The sequence below is a fragment of the Aythya ferina genome (genome assembly GCF_964211825.1).
Source record: "Aythya ferina genome assembly, chromosome: 7".
In the NCBI taxonomy this organism is placed as follows: domain Eukaryota; kingdom Metazoa; phylum Chordata; class Aves; order Anseriformes; family Anatidae; genus Aythya; species Aythya ferina.
The window spans coordinates 32,216,771-32,241,326 of NC_140302.1; the positions used below are offsets into that span (position 1 = coordinate 32,216,771).

General features: G+C 35.9%; 1 long non-coding RNA gene across 2 annotated transcripts in view; it reads left to right on the plus strand.

The window, feature by feature from the left end:
- LOC311439932 overlaps positions 1-24,556 on the plus strand; it is a 135,306-nt gene that overhangs the window by 56,044 nt on the left and 54,706 nt on the right. The window contains exons 2-3 of one of the 2 annotated variants that reach the window (XR_014695082.1): positions 13,520-13,596; positions 17,360-17,462. This is a non-coding gene — a long non-coding RNA (uncharacterized lncRNA). The remainder of the gene's footprint in view (positions 1-13,519; positions 13,597-17,359; positions 17,463-24,556) is intronic. The other variant, XR_014695081.1, reaches the window with a different exon arrangement.

The following is a 24,556-nucleotide window of genomic DNA, read 5'->3' on the forward strand; positions in this document are numbered from 1 at the left end:
CATGGGGCAATTGCACCTCTTCTCTCTCAGAATGTACTTGTCAGGCAGGGTGGCTGCAGAATAAGTGAGGTTACGTTGGTCTGTGCTCTTGATAGCTGTGGGGGTTTGTCCTGTAGCCATTCAACTCCCAGTGAAATACTGTGTGTGAGTATTTTTGGATTTCAGTATTATGATGATGCAATCCATAGTAATGCTTAACACTGTGATGGACAGATGTAGATGATTATTTAAAATGTTTCTATAATTGCATTACCCAATTCCATTTGCTTATAAGCATCTACTGCTCAGCATAACTAATAGGAATTTTATGGGAAATCAATTAAGACATGAAAGCATGTTCTCTACCTCTGATCATCTGGAAAGATAAGTATTCAGGAAAAGACATTAAGGTTCTGATATTTCAAACAAATGAGAAACATTTCAGGAAGTGGACATGAACTTTGTTTTTATAGAAAAGCTGCTTAAACAAGAAAAAATATTAAGTTAATGAAACTACAGATTAAATATCATGGAATGTTTTGGATAGCACACTTCAGAGTACAGGTGATCTCGTGGCATTCATAGAAAGGTGTTCATAGAAAGCTTTTCATTATTTAGATTAGTGCAATGGATGTTCTGTGATTACAATGACCTGTTACGTAGTTCAGAAATTCAGGCTTCTAAATAAGGTTAGAAAATAAGGTTTACTTTTGTCAAATGACACAAATGCAATTTTTCTTCTACTGCTAAGCAGATTTTTTGAGTTTTTGGACAGAAATACAGGAGGATTTATTGTTATGAATTAGGAAATAGGGCCCCATAACAGTAGGGGCTTTGTATATAAATTGATGGTCATGGAAGTGAAAAGTTGACTATCTAAAGCCTGTGTTCTGTCAAGAAAACAGTTTAGTCAGGTAATGAGATCACCCTTGTGTTCAGTCCGAGTGAATTATGAGGTATAAAATTTAAGAACAAACTGATGGGATTGTGATTTTGAGAATCTCAGCAGCCAGTCTGAGTTTAGGCTTAAATGGATTAGAGGTTATTTTCTAATTCCTTAATTTCATTTCCACTGCGACAGTATTTTTTTCATCCCCAAGGAACAGTATACTACAAACCAGAACCACATGTCATAATATTTATTGTCTGTTTTAATTTTTAATATTAACAATTGTCTTTCAGTTACAATGTGCTAATGTGAGGTTTTCTTTCTTCATTTGATTATGCACTATTGGGTACATTGTCAAGGTTTGCCTTGGTGCCAACACATGAAGGACAATAAATAGAGAAATAAGAGATTTAATTGCAGTAGTTAACCTACCAATGCCCCAAGTTAGGCCTTTAATATTCCAGTATTGAATATAGTTAGTGGTAATGCCTGATGGGTTAGTATTGTATTATTTCTACCACCAAGTCAAATAGGAAAACAAGGTTTATATTGTAACTAGCAGTAATAAGAACAATAGTACAAAAAGCCCCATGCTCTTCAGTGAATGGTACGTTCTCATTGTTTGCAGTATCTTTAGTTTCCTTACAGTCCAGATGGTTTTACTTGCTTTATTTCCTTATATATTGCTGTCTGAAAAAATGATTTCAGGTCCTCATTATTTTAAGGTCCAACTTTTAAGATCTTAAAATTGAGTAACTGAAAGTAAGCTAACAGCACTCTGATCAGTTCTGTAAATGCAGTTGTTCTGTAAGTTATCATTGCAACACTCTTGATACAACCTAGGAGAGATGTGCATCCCAAGTTTATCTTGTGCTATGTACTCTGAGTATACATGGGAACTGACAAACTCCAGATTTTCCAGTATCCAGAGAACACATGTATTTTCTGTAGAATTTGTTAGAAATTCATCAGGAGAGGCTGATATCTCTACTCCTTGTTTTACCATTGCAACAGAGTTTTGGATCCTACGGCCACTCTAAGATACATATATCAATAAGTACTACCAGTTTCAGTCCCGTCCTTGCACCCCAGAGAGGACTGTAGCCCCTCAGGGGGCCAAGTTGTACTGGAGTGGAATAAAGCTTTCTGAATCAGGCTTACTTCTACTAGCTTCATTATTTCTAATTCAGTGTTTTAAATGAGACTACTAAATGGGGACCAGATCCTCAGAGGTAACTCTCAGTGAAGTATTCTTAAAATATTCTATTTCTTCCTTGATCTAGGTGTGCAGGGTATTACTCTTAAAATCCTGGAATACACGACTGCATATGTAAGCTGCTATGCTACAAGTCCTGCTGCAGTTTGTAATGTTCCTTATCACTTCTCTGTTCTGCTAAATCCCTTTAGACATTTTTCTTAAGTTTTTAAGGCTTTGTCAAATATGATTAAATAATTAAGTCACTTATCTAGAGAGCCTTGTTTGCTCAGCTGCATTTTGTGGCATATATTAGTAAGAAAATGAGCATGCTCATTGATAATGATACCTTGCATATTTAATATGCAATATATGTGCAGTCTCATTGCTCTTGTAGAGTTGCATACTATTTATTCCTTATAAAGTCAAAAGAAATATTTCAGTTTAATTTCTATGCTTTGATTTAGTCCCCTATCAGGTTTCAAATCTGCTACTTGTGTTAAATGAGCATTCACACTTAACAACTGCTTAAGAGCTTCTCTAGCTGGTGATGCTGGACTTTCCTTTGAGACACTTGGATAACAGCAAAGTCATGGAATCAGAGTGCTTGAGGCTGGAACACACCTGTGGATCATCTGTGAGCAGCAGGGTCAGCTAAAGCAAGTTGTGCAGGACCGTGTACAGTCAGGCTTTGGTTATGTCCATGGATGGAGGCTCTGCAACCACTCTGTGCGCAGGGGTTTATCTTCCAACAGATTTAAACAAACAAACAAACAACAAAAAAAATACCTTGAGCCACTTCTTCACCAGGCTATGCAGTCCAGCTCTCTCAGCCTCTCTACGTATTTGATTCCCTAATTCCTTAACAGCCACTGTGGCCCTTTGCTGGACTTGCTCAAGTACATCCATGTCTCTTCTACTGGGGAGCTCAGAACCTCACCCAGCACTCCAGATGTCTCACCAGTCCTAGACTGAAGATCACCTCCTATGACCTGCTGGCTATATTCTGCCTAATGCAGCCCAAGCTGCTGTTGTTATTTGCTGCAAGGGCACGCTGCTGGCTCATGTTCAAGTTGTCCACTGGCTCCTTTGCAGAGCTGCCTTCCAGGCAGTCAGTCCCCAGTCTGTGTTGGTGCATGGGGTTATTCCTCCTCAGGTGCAGGAGGCTATGATGGACAGAACAATACATGTGATTTAAGACACCAAAGTAAAATACTTTTTGTCTATAACAGGCTTTATTTCAGCTACTGTCTTCATCTCACTAGCCACGCTTTACCTTTTAGAAATAATGTCTAGATTTCACATATTTCCACATGGTACACTTTTTGTGTGCTTTTTGCCATCCTTCACTTTTTATTTCACACAGTAGCAGCTGGTATCATTTTCCCAGATCCCTAACTATGAAATATGATTGATTATTGCTTTCTTTGAGACATCTCTTCTTTAAAATATTATTGCTTTTATCCTCTTTACTCTTCTGCCCTTTAAAGTTTCCGGAGAGCTATCAATTTTTGTGTTTCTCCATTTCATGTTTACTGGCTGCTGTCACTTTTAATCTAGTGTTTGTGCTTAGGAGAACTCTCATCTTTTGTCACAAATGTTTCCTTTACCAAAAGGTCTAGTTATTTCCAATATTTGACCGCTTTCTCATTGCTTTTTGTGACTGATTGTAAGAATTTTGTTCTGAAGTTGGGAGGAAAGTTGAGGTTTTAAATGTAATGAGGAGAAGCTATGCATTGGGTAGGATTTTATTTTGAAAAACATAGGAATAGCCTACTGTCAAAAAAGTGAGGAAGAAAGTCATGATACAATTGCATTTTTTCAGAGTTTTTTCATATTTTGAACATATCACTGCCTTATAATGCCTAGTAATGAATTCAGTGTTAGTAGTGCAGTTACTGGATGCAAACAGGACAGAAATTTCATGTTGGTTTACACATCAGAACTTGTCTTATCAGTGTATGAAAGCTTGAGGTGGGCGAGCAGCTCTTTGACTGTGAATCTCTTCCTGAAAGACAGTGACAATAAGAAAGGACAGATGGAGCAATGCACAGAGCTTTGCTCTCCCCCATAAATCCCTTCTTTTCCTACCCCTATACTACATGGAGTGAACAGGAATGTACTGCTGGTCAGGACTAGGAGGATGTTAGGAGTGCCCAGGAGCAGGAGGGAAACAGGCGAAGCATTAGGTCTTGGAAAGAAGTCTCTGAATCATACTGATTCCTAGAGCTATCTCGAAGTTGATAGACATTATATTTCATTAAATTCACGTTGAACATCTTTCTTGAGACTTTTCCATGTTAAATGTCAGGCATAAAAATAATGGGCTGCATACTAGCCGATCTTCACAGGTTTTCTCTTAAAACCTTGAGGAGTAGTGATTGCTGTTCAAAGGCTGTAGAACTTTACACATTCAGCAAGGCAGCTGGTCTGGGGAAGAAATCACTCCCCTAATTTCTAATATTTTGACCTCACTTAACCATGAGAAATGCAAGTCAGCAACTTTTGATAGATTTTAATTAATTACTGTAAGGTAATTAAGCAAAAAATCAAACATACACCATATGTCTGGTTTGCAAATCTGTGCACCTGCAGTGTGTAGGCAGGGGAAGGTGGGCAGCTCTTGTGGCAACTCAAAAGTATAAGTGAAAAATATTTCTTCTTTTGGAATAAGGAGAATGAGTGTTTTTCAAAAGTGTGTAAAAGTTGGTGGAAACCCACAACTCAATTTTCTGTTTCCTCTCTCCTGAGGGCAGGATAAAGACGGTAGAAAAGGGAGCAGACCTGTCTGTGTAAAGGAAATCAAGAAAGTCTGTGAAACTATGTGCATTTTGACAAACGTCAAGCAGTTGTTTTGCACCTTCATATTTTAAAATTAAAAAAAATAACATCAGTATTGACAATTTCCAGTAGGAAAATTTTATTTAACAAACAAAGCAATGTATTCTCAAACTCTATTTGTCAATCAAAAGCTGTCTTTGATGGTGAGACCAAGAAAATACCTTGGAAGTTCCGTGCAGTTTTGGCCAATGAACTCTTTTTTTTTTTTTTTCCCTGCCATTTGAAGCACCACATCTTTCATAGTACAAGGATTTTTTCATTGGTTACTTATTTTAACAAAAATTTATTAAGGTCTTCCTGCTTTCCACAAAACAGTTCTGGTTGAGAGAAGATAAGGACTAGTGCTTTGTAACACCATGTCAGGTGCTACATGTCACAGTAAAAAAAAAAAAAATAAAAAATAAAAAAAAAATAAAAATTGGGAACTGGTATTAATAACTGAAGAGCCATTTGCTTAAGAGTGGTTACACTGAGGGAGGGGGAATGTCGAAAACAATACTAAAAAATACGGCTTCAGGTAGGAGGTGTAGAGCACCTCCATTTACCTGGGATACTTTCTGTGGAGATGAATAGATATAGACTGCAGCAAAACTGCGGGAAGTGGGCTGAGGAAGCACTGTCCCATGTAGAGCTCTCCCTGGTAGAATGCTGAGCTGTAAATGGAGGATAATAATTATTGCTCATCTAGCTAAATTCTTGTGTTTACTGCATGTTTATAAGGCACCATGGAGATGAAAGCTATTATAAAAGTGCTGAGTTTGATGATTAATTGGAGAGCTCAGTGGTGTTTGTGGTGCATATCCTTTTTCAGGAATACAAAGGATGGGGGCTCAAAGTGATGTCTGTTGCTTTTACAATGAAGGTGATGAACCATTGTAGGGAAATAATTACTGTGTGTAAAGTGCTGAAAAAAGGCAAGTGTAAGTTGCTATTCCATCACATGCTTGGTGCTATTCTAGTTTATAAAGCAAAAGACACTGTCAATGTTAAGGAGTAGATCTTTCTCTCTCCAAAGAGGTTTAAATACCCTGATTTCAATTGTATTAGACTGAGCTACACCAACTGATATTCTTGTGTTATTTATGGAAAATTTCTGTTTATCTAGTATCGTGCAGGGTTCGATACTTGCTTACAGAAAAGAAAAAAAAAAAAGATCTCATTTTTACATTTTTATGAAGAGGGAACATACAGTCTATATCCTGGCACTGGGGTTAATTTGTGAAAACCAAAGAGCAGTTATGAGGAGGAGGTTAATGAATGATATTTACTGCAGTACATTGGGCTTCTAAACAAGTAGACAGTATATACAGGTGAATAAACTTTGAGTATTTTGTAAAATGAAGCTATATAAGAACAGCTATGAAAATACTACATGTAATTGTGATAAATTAATGAATATCAATGCTTGAACAATATTTGAGCTACAAGATACTCATTAATATGAATGTGGTTCTAAGTTTAAAAGTTCGTTTTAAATGTAATAAAAGGAATAAAATTGTATTTTCCTTTCTATATTGAATTATAAAATGTTTCATGGTTCAGTAGGTGAAGAAAGAGGATCCTTAATTGGGCAGAAAAACATGTCTATGTCATGAAACATATTGTTTCTATTTCATTTTTAATTAGGATGGCACTGACCCTACATGTACCTAAAAAAGGTAGTCTATATCAAACTACGCTGATCTGTTTGCATATTTTTCTAAACCAAAATCAGTATTAAATTTGACATTTGGCATAAGAATTTCTAAGTCTTTTAAGAGTTAACTGTAAGCCACATAATTTCAAAAATGTTTAGAGAATTTTAGATTGAGTTATTGTTCTCTAAACATCTTGAAGTTGGAAGATGAGCTATTAGCATAAGATTTGACATTCTGATTGGGTAATGTCTTGCCGGTGAAGTGTATCCAGAAGGAAAATCAAACCAAAATACAGGCATGTGATACTGAACTTTACTCCTTAGGTGAATTTCATTGTAAGACTTCATTTTTAAAGTGACTGAAACTGTGTTCAATAAAGTCTCTAAGCATGTGAAAAAATATATAGAAGGGTTTTGCTGAAGTAGTGCCCATCTAAGTCATACCCAATGTCAGTGAAATATCGCCAAATTCTAGTGGAGAATATAAGAAAAAATTGTTGTCACGTCATTACCATTGTTTTAAAAAGCAATTTGTGCTGCTATCACAGATTGCAAGTTTTTTATAATCATTTTTCCCTTCTGTATTTGGGAGAGCTAATTTATTTAACTGAGCACTCTCTGGGAGTGACATTGATAAATTGTAGTACAGAAAGAAGTGAAAATACTTTGTTCTCATTTTTAATTTTCAGTGCCTTTTGTCTTTTTGCATTTTTTTTATTTTCATAAATTATATAATAAGTAGAAACAGTCACAAAACATTTAGACGGAAAATGAAATATATTTATTATTGTTTAGGCTTAATTCTAAATTTCAAACAAGATTTATGACATTTTGCTTCAATTTTGACTAAGAAAACACAGAACTATCCAATGCAGCTGTCAAACTGTTGCTGTGAATTAGAAAATTCTGAAATTCCTGATTTCAACTGAAATAGTAACAGCATATGAATAATTCTTTCAATGTCTTCTAGTGGTTTGACTTCCGGAATAGGGAATGTAAGAAGATGCATGAAATAAATCAAAACTTCTTGAATCTGGTTTTATACTAATCATCCCCACTGGGTGTCATGGTACCATTATACATTCCTGGATGAGGAGTCTATTGGGATACCATGGGTTTTACCAGGAGGTTAAGTTTTCTTCTCTCACTTAACTCATCCCCTGTTGCTGGAAGCTGGATCTTCCTTCTGGGGAACCTCAAGATGGAGATTGCAGTGGAAGACAGGGCAGGTTCCCAGTGACATCTTCAGGACTTCTGCTGCATCTCAGCCTCTTCCCCTGCTATGTAGATGCCCTGATCCTTCCCTGTGTGGGCACGCACGTGCCTGAGACATGGAGGACAGCTACTGGATGGAGAAATATGACTTGCCTCCTGCTCTTCTTCATCTCAGACCCTCCAAGGGAGGAGAGGGAGACATTGACTGAACACTGCCCAAGCCAGGGTAGAGGCTGAGATGTGAATGTAGAGGAAGAGGATGGCTAGACCAATACCATGCAGGACAGCATGGAGAAAGCAATTTTGTGGTACTGTTCTATTACTGGCATCTGGGAACTCTGATTGCATGACTGGTAAATCCAAATCCCTGTGAAAGAAATTTGGGAATATCAGAAAGCTTTGGCATCGCTTCTCTTTTAACTTGGATAAATGTTTGCATGGGATGTGGTTTCATCCAGGCTGACTTTTACCTGTCAGGAGATATTTATATAGATGAAATTGAAAAAAGAGTATTCAAAATCAGTTAATTTTTATGTAGCTGGGTGAATAGGATCAAGCAGGCCTATCTTTGACCAACCACATTGGAACAAGTGGTGTGATTCTGCTTAAATACTTTAAATATATAATGTTATATTAATATATGCATAGTAAGATATGTGCTTACCATATTAATACACATATGGATCTGTTTTCATGACAGGTTATGAATTTATATGTTTGTAACTGAAATATGAAGATAGCCTGTTGGCATTAGATAAACTATAAGATGCAAAGAGCTAAAATTAGTATAACCAAAATCTGTTTTCACATAAAATCTGTTTTGGGACTCGCTTGTTCCTTACAGTTGTAAGTTTGTACAAATGCAAATAAGATCAAGAGTTGCAAATGATTACTGTAATGTAACATCCTAATAGTCTGTACTCAGTACAATTATTTTGTTGACACATATATAAACTGAATTGAAAAAAAAAATAAACTGCCCAAGAGCTTTCAAATATAAGGATGATTGCTGAACTTGAGGTCAACTGAGCCTATATTTAGCACTGGAACATTTAGTAATGACAACTTCTTAAACTCTATTAATCTCAGTAAATAGGAATTAATTTTCTTTAAAGGTTTTTAGAAGCAGAGTGTACTTTTTCTTCAGCAGACAGCATTGAGCATGATTGCCAGATTACTTTTTGTTTTTTCCTAACACTAATTCCTGATATCAACTTATAATTCCAAAATTTGCTACTTTATCACCTGTAATGTACGTTTATCTATTTTTGAAAGCATTTTGAATTATTGCCTGTGGACTTGGTGATGATTTTGACAACAACTGAAAATGCATGTATATATTTCTAGGTTAGCTCTTCACAATATCTTCTGTGATGAAAGGTACAGATATAGCTTGAAAGAAACCTTGTCAGCTGGTCCTTATCAGCAGCTTTCTGCTGTCTCTGGAGAGCTGACCTTGGCTTGGCTGAGTTGCAGAGATATAGAAAAATCACTTAACTTCCAATTATTTACCAATGTCTGAATGGAATATTTTGTAAATGTGCTTCCAATCCAGAAGGTTTTCACATTCATTTATAAATGTTCTTGCTTTCTCTTCAAATATACTCAAGAAGAAGAAAAATTCTCTCAAGGGATTAGTAGTACAGGGACCAACTGAATGGATGAGGTCTATAGGAATGCATACAGTCACAATATGAATATGTGATGTGGGGTGAAAAAACACTTCATTGATCTGACACAATGAGATTGTGTGACCCTATGTCATGATGCTCACTTTCAAAAGGAAGACTGTAGTCCCTGACAACCCTAATAAATTTAAACCTGTTCCACTAGTGACTAGATACTGTTATAGTCAGGGCTTTGGGCAAATGAGTGAATGAGTCTCAGCAGAATTTCATGTAGACATGAAGTGAAACATGCTTATTATGTTTTGAATTCCTACATTAAATCTTATTGGCTTTATCACTTAAATTCATGTTTGTTAGTAAAAAGTCTTTATGTCCTCCAGGGTTGTTTGGTTGGTTGTGTGTTTTTTTTTTTTTTTGTTTGTTTGTTTGTTTTTCTACCTTTATTCCTTTGGCAGAACTACTGCTGAGTCTCAGATTTGTTATTCAGTAGCATATCTCTATTTACTGAACTTCTATTTTGGAAGAAATCGCATTAGTATTATTTCTGTGTAAGCCAGAAGACTAACAATTGCTTTTTAAGCATGCTTTTAGCATATGCCTAAAATTGGCAAATTTGACTTTTTCCTTAAAATGACTGACAGATCTATGAAGAAGACAATTGCTAACTGAGGTTGTCCTACAAAGCCTTCCAAGGAAGCTTCCATGTTTGCAAATATTTTCAAATGAGCATATGCATTAGTTCTGCCTCTTCGTATGGTCCCCTGGAACTGGAAGGCAATTTGTAGTCATATTGGTTGTAGTATTAATGGTACCTTCTGGGTGCTGTGGCATAACATGGAAAGAGAACTGCACCACAGGCAGTAACGAACCTTAGAAATCAGAAGATATGAAAAACAGTCTGCCTAAGGGAGTGTAAGCATTGTAAGTATTAGACATAAAACAAAACAAGTGGTCACAAAGGGGAATGAGGGTCAAGGTACAGTTGGGATGTGGACAAGCTGGGTCCTCTTTTTGACTTAGCCAAAAGTTTGGAAGTGACCTCAGCTGAGGCACCTAAAGACAAACTTGGGTCTAAAATGCCTCGTGTTGTGTTAACCCTACTTGAATGTGCCTAGTTTCATTGTCTTCTTACCCCTAGTCTTTGTTACACATGTCTAAATGGCAATAATAACATTTCTAACACTTCCCCCCCATGCAACTTCTCTGTTTTGATTGCCATTCTAAGTTCTTCACAGGTGTGACTCTTACAGCTTGGGCAAAGAGTGCCAGGGACTTTACGTGCAAGAGCACTATGACCATGATTGGTGCTTCTAGATGTTACTACAGCTATATAGCATAATATAAAAACTACTGATACGTATGCAAGGATCCTTACTCCGAGGATTTTTCTGCAACGTGATAGTGTTCATAAAACTATTGCAATGTTGCAGATGTTTACAGTAGGACAAAATTTTGAGAGTAGAGATGGTAACGTGAGAAAAGGGTGAAAGATTTCTTTTCAACTGAAACACTTTTTCAAATTCATTTAAGCCTTCTTAAATCCCCTTTCTGTATATCTTATCCATACGTAATCCTATCTGCATGAATAACTGTTTAAGAGAAATCAATGTTGTATTATACTATACTGTATATTACATACTTAATACTGTATATTATACTGTATATGTGAAGTCTTTAAAAGGAGAAAGTCATCTGGGATATCTTTTTCAATGTGACTGCAAGTGGCAGGGAAATGTGACCTTCAGAGATGTTAGCACCACACTCCTTTGTGCCAGCAAAATATTTTTGTACCATACAGCTTAATTTGTTTTCTTGACCTATGTAACAACAACAAGAAAAACACATTTTACTAGGGAAGGAGATGGTAATTTCCATTTCTGCTGAGTGCTCCACAATTATCATCTGACAAAGGCTAATAATTAAGAGAATATATAAAGAAGATTATTTTTTGGTCAAGTTTTTTTGAAGTTATATGCAATTTGGAGATCTGACATGCTAAACAATCCTTGATTTTTCTCTTTGAATAATCACCGTGGAAAGACTTAGAAACTCCACTGCATTTCATTACTGCAACAGGTCAAAGGGGAGATCATCCAGTTCTTTAGAAAGTGCCACAGTTTTGTCTAACAGCAACACAAAAATGACAATGTATGTAATAACTTGGTTTCATTGAATAGCCGTCTTCACATCTAGGCAAGTAGGTATCAAAGTCTGCAGTGAGGCACTGCAGACCTTTAAGAGCTCTACTGACAGCCATTTGAGACAAGTGAGATGTCAAAACACAATTTTAGAGAGGACTGTAGGTTTGTTTTTAAATATATACAGACACAGCAATTACTGATGTTGGTGTACTGTAGGCAAATAAAAACTGGTGTTTATGGTCACTTTTGATTAAGCATGACACGTAGATTAAAAGCACTGTCTTGTTCTTTACAGATTTGTATTCTGTACAGGTAGTGGGCATTCTGGTAGTGTTCTGTAATACATTGCTATGCATCTAAAATCTGCAGTCTAATTTGGAAGGACTGTCAAGCATAGCATTGCAAGTTAGGTATTGGGGACTTGGCTTGTGTAATTAACTAGTAGACCCCTGTAATGGAAGAAGGCTCACCAGAGATTGGCAGGGATGATATGCCCATGAAGTTTAGGGAATAATGTAGCGTGTGGTTGCCTACTGCTGTTGTGAAGAAAGCTGACCGTCTCAACACAAAAGGGGACTGGAGGGTGGCCTTGGCTTGAGATAAATAGAGACAGCCTTTGTTTATCTCCTTGCTGCCTTAACATCTGGTAAATCTCAGAGAAAAATCAGTACTCTTTCACAACAGAATTTAACCAGAAACTTAACACATGATTCTATCAAGTATCTTCAAAGTTAAAAACAGAAACATGTGGGCTCAGCTCGGTCATGTTCCAAAACTTAAGCGTGTCTTTCAGTTACTGACTATAGTAACTTTCAGCTACTTGAGGGTACAATTTAGTTTATACATTGGATTTGGCATTTATACATTTCCATCATATCAGACTAAGTTGATTATGTAAGAATCATAAAAAGAATTTCCATATACCTTGAGGGCAGTAGTATTAATAGCTGTTATTTCTTTCATTCTGAGTGATTTTAGAATTGTAATTCCACTGCTGCGCATGGTGTTGACATGAAAACAAATAAGCTAATATAGAGACTCATGAATTTGTTGTAATATATTCCCAATGCACTTCTCATGCATAATATTAGATTTAAATATAGGAGAACTTTCAGTTGAACAGAAGCATCCATTTTAAACATAAAAATTTTAGAGTAATTGTGTTATATTTTAAGTATGCTACAACTCTTGTCACAGGAGTGAGTTAGAACATTTATTTTATATTGGAGGAAATGGAAAGGCTATTGGAAATCCTTGAGTCAATTATGAGTATAATTTCTTATTTTCTTGTATGCTTTTATTTTTTAAAATCTATTCAATAATTGGTGTACCTGTTTTGGTTTCTCTCTGTCATTACAGGCTGATAGAAAAGCCTTCATTATGACTTTATTCTGGAACACAATTGGATTTTGGTTTATTAGCTTTTGTATTCAGACTGCAAGGTGCTGTAGTCAAAGATGGAGAGAGGGAGAGTTTCTAGCCCCAGACAGGCCTGAGTTGGCCCCCACTGTTTGAAGCAGTTATTGTTGTCTTGAAGGTCATAATTGGTTTGGAAGAAGAGTGACCCCCTACCTCTTTGGGTAGATGACAGAAAGCAGAATGAAGGTGCTCAGCTCAGTGAAAACATTTGTAGAGGGGAACACATGGGATCTAGGGAAACTCTGATCTTCTGGGAATAATGCTAGCATTCTAGTTCAGGGAGTTCGCTTTCTAAAATGTCTGTTTTCCAGTGCTTGTCACTGCAGCATGAGAAATGGGGCGAAATATTCTGAGGGACAAACCCACATCTTTGGCACAAGGGAAGAATCACAGAGCAAATAACGTCTCCTGCCATTACTGTAGAATGAGTGTGCTCCAAATTATGGTGTGTGGAAATATGGTTTTATCGTTCATGTAGAACCATAGCAAAGAATTTTTTTTTTTTTTTTCTTCCCTGTGGGTAGTGTTAGTAGTAAGACAATGCCGCATTTCTTCTTTTTCTTGCTCTGGTTTTAGTTTTGCAGAAGAATGTGCGAGTCTGTGTGTTGTTCATGCAGACAGTTTCAGCATTCAACTCCATATTTCATGCAAATGTGAGTATGTATCTTTGTTCTCAGTCTGTCCTAATAGTGATAAACATGTTACAGACCATAGGCAATTTCAGCAGCTGCAGTTAGTACTTTTCTTTGCATCCCTATGGATTAAAAACATAATAATAATTGATCAATTGAGACAGATTTTTTTTTATAATTTCTTTAAATCTTTCTCTGTATCTTACTGCTTACCAGAACCTAAGCATTTTCAGTGGTTAAAATAAAGGAACCACAACAATTCTCTCTTCATTTTCCCTTGCTACTCATGAGTCAAACATAAGTAGATTTTACATGGCTGAGTCTGTATACAAATGTATAAAAATTGGTTATTGCTACAAAGCAGCTGAAGAATACTGAAATGCTCTTGTAGAAGGGAGTTATGTGGAGGGGGAGCCCAAAGGTCTCTTCATGTCTCTCTCATCCAGACATATCACTGTATGCCTCCAAACCCTTCTCTTAATAAGGAGACAGTTTAGAAGCTTCTAATTTTTGGCCATGTGGTACAGCAAAAAGCCTGATTGATGAAAGACCTGTGACCACTCTTTATTTCATCATGAAGCCCTGCTGTCTTGTGAAGGCTTTGTCTTTTTGTGGCGAAGCTTCTCCTGACTAATGAGGTTCTTGCTACTTCTGATGTCACTGTTCTTTTTATTGAAGTCAAAGTATCTCCTGCAAATTAAATACTTTCCTAATTATTGTGCTGCATTTTTGCTTTATCTAAAAGTTTATTTTGTTGGTTGTTTTTCTTCCCACTCCCTGCCTAACTTGGTTTTCAGATCATTGGGCTGTTGATAAATGTGTAATATGAAACAAAGCAAAAACAAAACAAAAACCATTCAAATATTTTTAAGTTTGTGTCAGCTACCTACATGCTATAAGTAAAAGCTCCTGTATTTACATGGCAATCTGGGCCTTCATTTATGAGTTTAAGACCTGACTCAACAATTTGAGACCTGGAACCCAAAGAGAATTAAACTTTCATTCCCTCGGTCCTGGGGATTTCTGCCTGAGATCTGCTCTTGCTGAACCTTCTCTTCAAAGTTATCTTTCCTTCAGCTTCACAAGTCAATATAGTACACTTCAGGCTTGAACTTTTGAAAATGCTTCTTGATCACAAGGAACTCTGCAGTAAATATATTAAACGTATATGGGGTATCTAGCAATTGATGGACATTGTCCTATGAGCCTGGGGGTTCTTTTCCTTATCATTTGATGTTGGTGCAGAGCTCAAAATTGATTGCTCTTACTTTCAATGTTGTTCTTATTTTTTTTTTTTTTTCTTTTTCTTTTGAACCTTCTAAATGCTTTTGGGATCTTACAGACTAAGAAAGATCTCCATTACTAGAAAACTTTAGTTTAATGATATGTAGCATGTGAGTCATTAGAAGCTAAAAACTGGGATGTGAAGATCAAGTGCTGATCTATTACAACTTGAATGTAGCCCCGTGGAGCAGAGTTGGCTTCAAAACGAGAATCAAGATATGTGTTTGGAAGCAAAACTGAGACATTTCAAAAGTATGAAGCTATCCTGTAGGTGAAAAACTTATCTGTAAAAGAAGGTAATTTCATCCAAAAGAACAACATATCCATGACTACAATAAAGCCATCAACCCATTAGCTTTTATAGATGTATCCATCTGGCTGCTCATGGCTGTCACATCTGCAAGACGTGACCTTCCAGCAGGCAGGTAGGCCTGCTACTTTCAGAAATTTTGGAAAGTCCAATATTCAACGCTGTTTCCCCAAATATGCACTTTTTCTTTCTCCTAGACCCCAAGTGAAGTATCTACATTCTGTAACCTGGGAAAATCTCTGGGGTAGTAATGTGGGTACTCTCAAATGTGATAATTTTGTGAAGATCTAGGGGAGCAAAATATTTTAAAATGAATATAATGCAGCAAAGGTCTTTCAAGAGTTAAATCAAAATGGTAGATATGAGGGAAAATAATCTTAAATCTGAGGCAAGTAACTTCCTGTCTAAACCAAAAATCTAAACTATTTCCTTAGACTAATACTAGTTGAAGCACCTGAAGAGAGAGAACATGAAAGTCTAGCTCAAATTTTTATTTAGACTGCTAGGTAGGATATGTAGATGAATGTTCATTTGTGGATTTGCAGATAAATTAGATTAAATACCATCTGATTTTATTTAAACTGAGCAGAAAATGGCTGTTTTGAATTTTTGTGACTGAACATATTTTCAAGAGAAGATGGATGCCTAAGAAAAAACAGTAAAAAAGAACAAACATCAAACCCAAAGACTTCTAAGCAAATTAAATATTTCAGTATGTTAGAACAAAGAGGAACACCCCGTTTTCCTCCCCCACTACTAAGCAGGCAGAGAGCACAGAAGGACACTACTTAAGTGAGGCAAATTATTGATTGGTCAAACTCTTGGGGAAAAAAATAAAACAAACAAAAAAACACCAAAATTTCAAACTCAGATGCTATATTGAAAGGATGTCTCATATATGACCTGAGACAAGTGAACCAAGAATATTGCCAAGGAATTTTCTCTACTGAGATACAAAGGTGAATGCACAACAGCATTTTAGGTACACACAGAAGTGCAGTCAATGATGTTTTATGGCCTGGCTTGTGGACCGTGTATTACTCTTTTGGCATTGGTGTAGTCGAAGAAATGAGCTGGGTACATTCCCTTTCATCTGTGCCTAAACAACTGAGGAGGTAAAGAGCAGAAGTCTTACTTATTTTTCCAGTAAAAGCTTGTCTTAGGTATGGGGAGGTAAAAAGTTTAATGTGTTACAGAGAACATGAACGCAGTTCCAGAGAATGGTCAACAAACCATCACCATGCTTTTTACAGTGTGATTCCCTGTGCAGGAAAATCATCAATAGTTCAAAGAAAGAACAACTAAATAAGTAAAGCCTGCAAAAAATTACAGAGTAATTTTGATTCACTGTTTCTAAGATTTCCTTAATGTGTTATGCTGGGATTATTTCTGTGCTTTTATTGCAGTACAGGCAATTACTGTCATTCTGCCCAGAGTTGTTATTGTAGCTCTTAATACATCACTTCAGTGGCTAAATTAACAAGTAGTGTTGTAATGGACATTTTATTTGAAAAATAATTTGAGCTCAGCCTAAGATTTAATGAACCATGTGTTAGAACTGTAAGTTTATTTTCCTATCCATTTTCCCATCCTACACATAGTAATGAAATTTTATTTCAAAAACTGAAATTTTTAGTAATTGTGTGATGCCATAAGTTAGAGTTCCAAAAATACTCTTATAATCTTCTGTGATTTTTAGAGCCTAATTAATCTTTCAAACCACAAATGAATACTTCAGAATACTCACTTTTTTTTGGGTCTTTATTATTCTCTTGTTAGCAGGGAATCTAAACCAGTATGGTCCTTCTGAAGCTCCTACAGGTCTTGTTCTTTAAAGAACATGAGCTAAATTGGAGGTTTCAGACATAAAGGAATTCGGGCTATCCCTATATAATAAACTTAATCTCCCTGTGTTTCAGTTCTGCATCATTAAAGTAAGTTATTTTTTCCTCTTTCTGTGCTGTTTCTACATATGAGTTTCAGCCCTTTGGACCAAAGGCATGCTCTGTGTGTGTTATAAATAGAATAGCACGGCCATTATCTCAGTTTCAGTTTGAAGGCTCTACAGTAATTCCAACCAAAATAATATAAAAATGGTGGAAATATGCTGAGATACTTTGCCAAGTGCTGCCTTGAACCATGGCTCTTCAAAATGGTCAGTGCCACCTGTTTGCATCTACTTGTTTTCAGAATAAATTCATGTTTTGGACTCACTGCTCTGTGAATAGACCCCAGGGTCCAACTACAGCTGGAGAAAAGTTGGGTTATGTCCCTCAGTTACTCAACATTCAGGGTGAGTTCTCCAGTGAGATTTTTTTTTTTTCTTTCTTTCTTATTTATTTATTTATTGTTACTTAGTGTATTTCTTATTTGTAGTTTAGATAATGAAATACCTTAAGGTATTCTGCTGAGTGAATAGTGAGTAGACCTAAAAGATGTTAAAGTATTGTGACAGAAAATGATCCCCCTGGCTTCTCCAGTACCCTCTCTCAAACTTACATTGTTACTGCTCTTTGAGTGAACTGAACCATGTTCTCAAGCCTTTAGATGTTCAACTGAGATAATTTTGACCAGACTATATTATGCCAGACCTATCATAATGTAAAGCACGTTTTATCCATGTTTTGAGTTTCATATTCAGTAGACTTTCTTTCCTCGATTATATATATGTGTATATATATATATATATATATATACACATTATTTATTTAAAGAACATTTATTTAAGATACTCTGGATTCTGAGGTGCTAATAGAATCAAAACACATAATGCGTAAGTCTTACATTTAATGTTAATGTGGATTTAGATGTTAATTGTGGATTAGTAATGTACCAAGGAAAAAGTTGATGAGTTTTTTAATACCTTTCTGAAATCATGCTGCTCCCACTTTAGTGAGGTAATTTTGCCAAATGCAAAGATTTATTTTTAATATCCAACATTCAACTTTGAATATCTGGGGAAAAAATAATGGTAAGAACTAATTACAAAAAGAAACAAAAAAAATCCTGCTAAAAATTCCTGAAGGGAAATTTGGACCAAAGGGTTTAAGAACTAGGAATATGCAGTTTGACTCCTGTGTCCGTTGATGTTCAGAAGGCAGATTATTGTTTCAAATCTCTGTACATCAGAAGCTTTGATATCTGGTGCTCCTTTGATCTCTAGAAAGCTTCTAACTTGAGGATAACTCATGGAGTTGTCTACAAATCTTATGAGATAGACTCTCATGTTCTATCATTATTTAATGAGTACAGCCTTCATCCCTGTTCAGGGATCAGGACTCAGTTGTGCTAGATATTGTACAATGAATATAGAAGTTTCTGCTATGATACCATGCTTGGTAAATTCTAAAATACTACAGGGATGAATATATATGGTTATGATTTATGATGGTTATGATTTATGTCTTACTCATAAAATTGTCAGTCTAAAACAGCTTGAGTTAAGTGCAAACACCTGTGTTCCTAATGAAGTTGCTGACATTAATATTCTAACGGCTGTAGTCTTAGATTGGCCCATATTGTTAGTATTATTTTTTATATTTGTTTACCAGGTTTATATTAGAAGTTATTCCTTTAATTTGGCAGCTTACTCTGAAAAATATAGAACTCCTTTTGGAATATGGCTCTCTAGGTTCTTCAAGGCTATGCTAAAGAAGAGATTTTAAATATCTTAAATATTTTAAATATTCAATTTGAGCTCAAACAAATATTAATCCATATAATTATTCAGCTGATAAAAACCCCAAGCAGTGATTTGTAGTTTGAATAAACCTATATTCTGTAAAAATCATAATTATCCACAAATCGTTATCCAGATAGAATCCACCCCATTTTCACAAGATAGCATTCCAGAATCTGAAAGTATTTACTTTTTGTTTCCTACTTTGTTTTCAATTCAAACCTATAGGGAGAAGATAATAGGGTTTATACTATGGTCTTCTTGTTTTATGGCTTTTATGATGGGTTTTATGCTGTGGATCTTCTTAACTAGCCGTGTCATTAAAGTACTTGAGAGACTACAGACCTTCAAGAGAGATCGAAGTGTAACTTTTAGCTGCTTACAAGTCAGCCTTCTAAATATGAGGTGTGATCTTGTGGACCAAAACCACAACACCTATCAAAATGGAATTAAATTTAAATGTACTCAAGAATGACTCTTGCAATGTACTTCAGCCCACTCCTCTCCATCTGTAGCTGGTGGGAGTTGAGCATACTGAGAATTTTGCTGAGAACGCTTAACAGCTTGCAGATGTTTAAATTTGAATATCATTCTTAATTGGATATAAATAAAGTTATATTGGTTGGTTGTAAAATGTAATGTATTTGGAAGCAATGTTGAGAGGGTTGTTTGGGACAAAAACATGGACTTTTTTTTCAACCGCATTTGAGCTGCTGCTTTAGATGTAATTTCTGAATCTACACTTGCATTTGTTTGTTTTAAATAGACTGGGTGAAAAGACATCCTTACTTCTTTTTAAATAAATAAAATGTGTTTAAGAGATTACAGAAATAAGAGGTGTTCCTGAAACAGGAACAAGTTGGTTGGAAAGCCTGAGAGGTCCATGTGCCTGTAAAGGCAAAAGCCTGTAACATTAGCGGCAGCGTGGTAAGGCATGCATCCTCTTTGAACTCTTCTCTAGCTAAACAGGGAGGCAAGAAGCAGATGGATGAAGACAAGGGATGGGTGGATGCCTTTGCCTTCAGTATTTAGGCAGCACAAGAACAACTTGAGTGTACACTATCCCTCTGAGGCATCCTGCATTTCCTTCTTTTTCCCCAGAGAGTATAAATGTGGATTGTCCTTTTGCCAAATCCAGGCAGGCTTTTGGAAGCTGTTTTACTATTCATCTCCCCAAGCCTCCCACACTTGTGACATCGTTCTCCATATCCATATCCAGTAGAGAGAGTGCTTTTATTTCCTTATTTTCACAGTGACAGCAGTAACAGCTTGAGAGATGCTAAATCCAAACACTAGATCTGCAAGGGAAGGTTTACATAAATGACAGCTTGATTGCACATAGTAGCAATAGTAAATATATCACTAATGGGAAGACATCCTTTTAGTAATAATTTCGCTACACTGTTCTATAGAGTAAGCAAATTACTGTAAAGCTTTACCTGAAGTTAATGATTAGGAATATTGCTGAAGAATGATGAGTATTTTTAAGAAGAATGGATGTTTGCTGTAAACCAGACATCATTTTATAACTTACAAACATAAGCAGTCCCTTAAGTATCTGCCTTACAAATACAAGCATGGGTCAAGAGGAAGGAAATCAGTCTACAGCAAGTGCTACTTATGGCTATTTGCCCTTGACATAAAGCACTTGCCTCTGTTATAAACTATATTGTATTGCTTTCAAACAAAATGAGATATCAAGATGCCTTACTTGCCTGATGCTTGAGAGAAGTTTTCTTTCTTTCTTTTGTCTGGTAGTGTAGGTCTGCAAAGGCTTCGAATTATGGACTGTGCTAAAACTGTAAGCTTGTGATGTTGGCAGAAGAGGTGGTGTCAAGTCTTCTTTGATTAGCCAGTGATTATAGGTACTGTCCCTAGGTTGTCAGTGAATAAAAATTATTCTGACTTCATTAGACTGGGTATGACGTCTGTTATACTCAAACATCCTTTAAGGGGAAAGAAGGGACATCTAGTTTGTGTTTTATGAAAATGATTTTACTGTTTGGGTCAAATATCTCTAATACATCTAAAAGTCACCTCACTGTTCCATTACTGTGAGTTACTAGCAAATAAAAACCCAATGAAGAAAAAGTGCATTTGCAAATGCATTTGGGGAGAACTATAGAATGCTGATGTTTACAGATCACTCAGGGCCAGCCAGGGCAAATGTCTCAGAAAGAACAGCTCATTGTGCCACCCAAAATGTCCCTAATAGTACCTACAGCTTTATATTGAAGCATGATTGAGTCTACTTCTAAAATGCCCACCACAGAGAACAAAGACTTCAATTTTGTAAAGAGATTTTGAAACAACTGCATTAGAATCAAAACCTAACTGAAGCTGGGGAATTTACTTTAACATCATAGATGCTGTAAGTCCCAGCTCTGTTTTCAAGCTCCAGGGACCTGATTCAGCTGCATCATTCAGGCCTTGATAACCTGATAATATAAAGGTGCTAGATGACTTCTTAACAGCAATCAGTTGCAGGGCAAAGAAAGGGCAAGAACCCTACTTGACCTACATAGTGAACTGAGGTGCCAAGGGTATAATGTACAAACCACTCTGATGGTGCAAAGGACTGTAATATTGCAGCTCTTCCTTCGACTTACTCTGCTGACAGATGAGGGATTGCAGAAGCTCTAACATGCTCGGAAGCATGTGAAGGTCTTAGAAATATTTTGTTGAAAAATGATTTCCATTGCCCCAAGGTCTAAGCTTATAGTAGCTTCCAGTGATTACAAACCAACTCAATGGAAGCACTTTTAATTTGATTTACAAAATGTGGAGGCATGATTTCATGTCAGTGAAAGGAATCAGTGTATGGTTGTTTCAAATCATGACATTTTCAAAAATAATTCTATTTTCTCAATGTCAGATAATGTTATTTCACTGTCATCTCTTCACATAATCACCTAGCACTGTGTCAGTCATGCGGGTGTCAAGACCACTGTTCTCTATTGAGTGTGAGAGATGAAAATACATCTTAAAAACCTTTTTCTGCCATCATTTCTGAAAGTGGCAATGACCAATATATGTGGGCTGTATCTCATTGTGCATCCTCAGTTCAATGTCGTTTTATTGAATGTCACAATGTCACTGTGTTCTCCTCCTTAGCACCTGCTCCTGTTTCAGGACTATATTTAATAGAAAGAAGCTGCTATTTTCTGTCTCTCTCTTTCTTTTTCCCAAAGAGGATTGTGTCTCTTTTGTCTGCAGAAAGACATCAAATGCAGAAGCCCTTTTGTTAATCATGAAGGACGTTAAAAACAGGGTTGTGGGGAGAAGGAAAAAAAAAAAAAAAAGCACTCACTCCCATTTGTGCTGATACTGGTCCCCTTCATATCTTCCAAATTTCCACCATTTCCATCACTTCCCTATCACTTCCAAATGTGTCACTATGGTATTGGCATTGCCAAGTACCATTTGGTTATATCACAGAAACTAAAGATCACATTTTCTGTCCGTTGTGGTAGCTCAAATTGCAATTAGCAATCAAAATCTCTATTTAATTACAGTTAATATTAAGGAATGATGTTTTCATCTAAACAAATTTCTGAGCCTTTTTATGTTTATAAGTATGTAAACAAGGATAGAAAAGAAGTGTTGCCAGCCTTTCTGCTCTGCATTCCTTATAATAGGATCATCAAGGCTTTAATTTCCCTCTATGTTCAGAAACATATTCTTTGCTATACATATTTAATATGATTCTTGTGTTCTCAGGTAGTGATTTCATCAACAGACCTGTCTGTCACAATATCGCATGAATTTGTGAAATTATCTTGTCTCAACAAAACTAAGCTCTAAAATTAAAATGATGTTGTGTTTTCTTCGGTATGAGACACTCCCAACCATACTAAAAATGCATAGGAAACACTGATGGACATACTGATGGATAACCACTTGCAGGAATAAAACTCCAGAGAGCAATACTTTGGACTGTTGATGCCTCAAAATGTTTTTGATTTCCTGCAGACTTGTACAAAATCATCTTGGATGAACAAGATGAAAAATGCCAAAAAAAGATTTTAAAAAGATTCAAAAGATTATAGAATAATGTGTTGATAAATTTGTCATCAAATCGCCATGAAAAAATAATTTCAAATACATTACAAAGTTCATATTCTATGTTTTGAGTCTTTGCCATTTCAGTGGTATTTTTTTTAAACAAAACAAAGGTTAAAGCTCTTATTAAATTTGAATTCCCTAGAAGGACCTTAATGATAGTGCACTTTTAATACTGCAATATAAATAATAATCACTTTGATGAATTTCCAATTCTTCTCACTGAATATTGCAGAAACTTATTCCTGCTAACTTTTTTTTTTATTACATGCTGCTAACTTCTTATTGCTTTTTGTCCTAATCTGGTGTTATCTGGACACAAGGCACATCAGTCTTATTGTGTTTTCCAGAGATGTCCAAGGGCTATAACTACCCCTCCGCTTTTTGTTGTTGTTAAATAGGTATTTAGATGGCCTCAAGCATGTATATTTTTGATTTGTAGACAACCATAAAGCTCATTAAAGATGATGAACATGATAGATATGTCACACTAAACTTACAAACTATTAAACAAGTCATTGCTTAGTGATAGACGAAAAAGGCTAAGGACTTGTCTTCATGTACATTCTAGGGCTGGAACTTCTTCTTTTTCCCTCCTTCCACCTGTACCAGGTGCAATCTCTTCTTCCCTCCTTCCACCTGTACCAGGTTCCAGTGGTAAGAGATCATTGAAGCAAAAATTCAATTGGAAAGCAACCAAAGAAATATTATAAAATCATTTTTTATCATGGCCTTAGGAGAAAGTCAGCAGATGAAAATTTCTTTTGGAGAATTGTTGGAAAAGAAGCAGGAATTGGAAGAAGTAGTTGGAATTACAAACAAGAAAATTGGCTTGAGCCTTCTGTGCTCAGCAAAATAAATATATGTATTCATAGATTTTAAGTAAAGAGAAAGGGATTAGATAAATACCATTTGCTCTAACAAAATATTTTCCAAACAAAACCGACTTGCACAGATTGCTTAGAACTCAGCAAAGTACTTAAGACAAAATTTCTCCCGGTGTGAAATTCTTGGTTCAATGGGGAAAAAAAAAAAAAAAAAGCAAAAATTCAAAAGCTGATAAAGAAAAAACAAGTTTTATAAAAAATAGTATATTGGATTAATGTTTTAGATTGATGGTTATCTCCTGGTGATCTGGCCTTTCCAGCTTTGTTGTGTAAAATATAAATCTGAATTATTAACAGATGGTGTTAAAAATGAAAGGAGTTTTTAACATGTTGCATACTTCAATTCCCTATAGACATCTAAGTGAGGGTCAGGGGCCTTTTTGATATGACTATTACGTGTGTTATTTTCATCTCTTCAGACAGGAGAAAACCTTCTCTAAATTATCTGTTTGCGAGAAGACTGCTCAATCCTTCACGCTAATTTATTTATCTGTTTACTTACCATGAATCTGTTTACTTACCGTCATTGTCTCTAAGCACATTCTTACTTTGCAGGGCAAAGAAGAGTAAAAATGTATCGTTGGGGACTTTGTCTTTCACAGTCTATCTTTTTGTATGTTAAGTTTAAGAGCCACAGGCACCTCTCATTGTTTGGTCCCTTGTTTTCAAAGGACCAATTTTGTTCCTTGGAAACTCCAGCTTATATGCATTTTTCCTCATTTTAAAAATAAAGATTTTTATTTTTCAGAATATTGGTTA